At 29.2% G+C, this 2,971-nt stretch overlaps 1 long non-coding RNA gene across 2 annotated transcripts; it reads left to right on the plus strand.

The window, feature by feature from the left end:
* The first annotated feature begins 1,682 nt into the window (after window positions 1-1,682).
* LOC124894680 lies at window positions 1,683-2,879 on the plus strand. 2 transcript variants are annotated; one of them, XR_007051298.1, is made up of 3 exons: window positions 1,690-2,075; window positions 2,435-2,746; window positions 2,839-2,879. It is a non-coding gene; the product is annotated as an uncharacterized LOC124894680 (long non-coding RNA). The 2 variants fall into 2 exon arrangements; XR_007051299.1 differs by having other exon boundaries at window positions 1,683-2,746.
* Window positions 2,880-2,971: the final 92 nt, after the last annotated feature.

Raw genomic sequence — 2,971 nt, forward strand, 5'->3', positions numbered from 1 at the left:
AGTAGTAAGAAATAACAATAAAAATAGTAAAGATAATCAAATTAAGAAATAACAGTAGTATAAAATAGAGGAATAAGAGTCCCTTCAGAGACATTTAATAATTATTGAAACGAATTAATAAGAAGATTAGCATGCTCCTCTGCTTGGATGACACGCACAAATCGAAAAATGATCTTCAAAAAATTAACAAAAAACTATAGAGAAATAAGATAATGATAGCATAATAATGAAATAGAAACTCACAAATTTTAAATTTCAACAAGATTTACTGCGCTTGTTTTACTCAAATTAGTTAAGTTAAATAAGAAATAGTTATCTCATCTAATTAAATTCCGATAAATTACTCTTATTTAAATTAGTAGATTCTTTTTTCAAATCAAACTCAAATATGAAGATTATTATTTCCATGATCTTCAAAATTTCAAAATATAATTCTCTTATATCGCTAACTATTTTTTCTTGTTAGTTTTTCAATTTTTTTATTATAATTTCTTTTTCTTTTTCATATTTTTCTTTCCACTTTATTTTATCTCTTCTACTTCTCTTTTTCGTTTTTCCTTTTTTGTTTTTTTTTTTTTTTTTTCTATTTCTCTTTCTTTTTTTTCCCTTTTTCACTTCTTTATTTTAAATTTTTATTTTTATTTTTTGTTTTTCTTTTTTATTTTATTTTTACTCTTCTATCTCTATCTTTTATTTTAAAAAGACAAATATCTATATCATATATACATATTCAAAAAATATACAAAATAAATAAAAATACAGATCTGCATATGTATTTACGGTAAAAAATATACATATATATCCGTATATGTATTTACAAAAATACATATCTGACTCGCATGTATATATAAACATATAGGACATAAAATATCCACAACAAAAATGAAAATTATATACTTATACATATAGGTAATAAAAAAATACATGATACATATCTTAAACAGTAAAAGAAAACAAATAAGTACATACCTGATCTATATATATATTCTTATTTTATATGAGTCACCTTTGTATTTCGCAAATATATATGAAGACATATAGTATAATTATGTTTGTTATTGTTTAGTATGAATATGATATGTATTTCGTAAATACATATGTATGTTTTGTACTGTAAATACATATCCAAATTTGTATGACTATATATTTTGTATGTTATTTGAATATGTGTGTGTGATATACATATTTGTCTTTTCAAAATAAAATTTGAGATAGAAGAGTAAAAAAATAGAAAAAAGGAGAAAGAGAATTAGAAGTGTAAAAATCAAAGAAAGAAAGAAATATAATAAAATAGAAAAAAGAAGAAGAAAATGAAAATAGAAAAGAAAGATACGGGAAAGGAAAAAAAGAAAACGAAAAAAGAAAATAAGAGAAATAGAAGAGAAAAAATAAAGTGAAAAGAAAAAAATAAAAAAATAAAAAAAATTAAAATAAAAAAATAAAATGATAAAAAAAAGATGAAAAGGTAAAGATATAAGAGAGTGAAAGACAGTAATAATATTTTATTTTGAAATCTTGAAAATCATGGACATAATTATTTTTAAATATGAAAAAAGGAAAAATAAAAAAATAGAAGAGAGAAAATAAAGTGAAAAAAATAAATAAAATACTCTTACTGTAAACTGTAATTTTATAAAAGTATTGCTATTTATTCATTTTCTCTAATTTTTTCAAAAAAAGGAAAAAAAAAGTGTAAGAAGCATAATTCAGCAAAAAGACAATCCAAGTGCTCTAATCCTTCCCGCCAAAATTGAGTCCACCATTTAAGCTCTCACAATTCCAACAATTACAATCGCCGATTTTCTCTCTTTCGACGACGACAACAATTACAGTCGCCGATTTTCTCCCTTCCGAGACGACGTCGACAATTACAGCCCCGGATATTCTCCCTTTCGACGATGACGACAACAATTACAGTCGCCGGTTTCTCCCTTTCGACGACGAAGCCAACTTTATTCGCCGGCGTCCGCACCAGTGGCACTTTTTATTTGCTTTATCTTCCACATTCGAGTGTTTGCTCCAAGTTCAATCATTTCCATTTATTCCCTAGGGTTCCAACTGATATTCTTACTTCAGTGAGTAGGATTTCAGCCTATTATAGTAGGGAAGAATGCTTTATGTGTATCTCTCTACCTAGAGTTTCTTGTTTGTGGTGTTCCGGTAATTTCTATGATTTTGGAGAAATAGTTTATAGTAGTACCTAGTGGGTGTCTTATTTCCTTTATTATCTAGCTGTGTGTTATCTCATCTTGTTGTATTGTTTGGTATATTGTTATATGTGCTGAGCCGGGGTCTATCGAAAATAGCCTCTCTACTTCATCTGAGGTAGTGGTATAGACTGCGTACACTTTACCTTACACAGACTCCACTTTGTGGGAGTACACTGAGTATATTGTTGTTGTACCGATCCTAATTTGTTTCTTGTTTATGGTAGTATTACAAGGCGCGTCTTTGAAGGCATGCCCAACCTGAAGAAGTTAGGAATTCGTGAAAGTGAAGAAGAGTGCTTGACTGCTGAACAAATGTCTGGAAAACTCAAGAAGCTGTTTCTGTTGGAGCACCTTGAAGCATTCAAGGGTTTCTTTATCAAACCATGGATACTTAAACAATGTGATGTTTTCCCATTAACCCTCGAGAAATTGACGTAGTAACTCTTTTGTTCTATTTGTGTTGCAGCTGAACCTTAGGGCCTCCGTTCGTCTAATATTTGGCGCGCCCCCTCGACAAGCAAAAGGCTAATGCAGAGGTTTTAACTTGTTAAACTTCTAATTCTTTTAAGATTGCTGATATTGAGAGTTATTTAGGTTGCATTGATGCTACAAAAGTTTTTTTTGCCAGGAAAGTTTAGCTTTCCCAGGAAAAATTCATCAACTTGGCTAGCAATTCAGCTAAGCTAGCAACAGTTGATGAATTGTCCAGGCGGTGAGTTCCGATGTCCAGAGACTCTGCACTCTGTGACACTGGATTGGAG

Source organism: Capsicum annuum, unplaced genomic scaffold (assembly GCF_002878395.1).
Source record: "Capsicum annuum cultivar UCD-10X-F1 unplaced genomic scaffold, UCD10Xv1.1 ctg76811, whole genome shotgun sequence".
In the NCBI taxonomy this organism is placed as follows: Eukaryota; Viridiplantae; Streptophyta; class Magnoliopsida; order Solanales; family Solanaceae; genus Capsicum; species Capsicum annuum.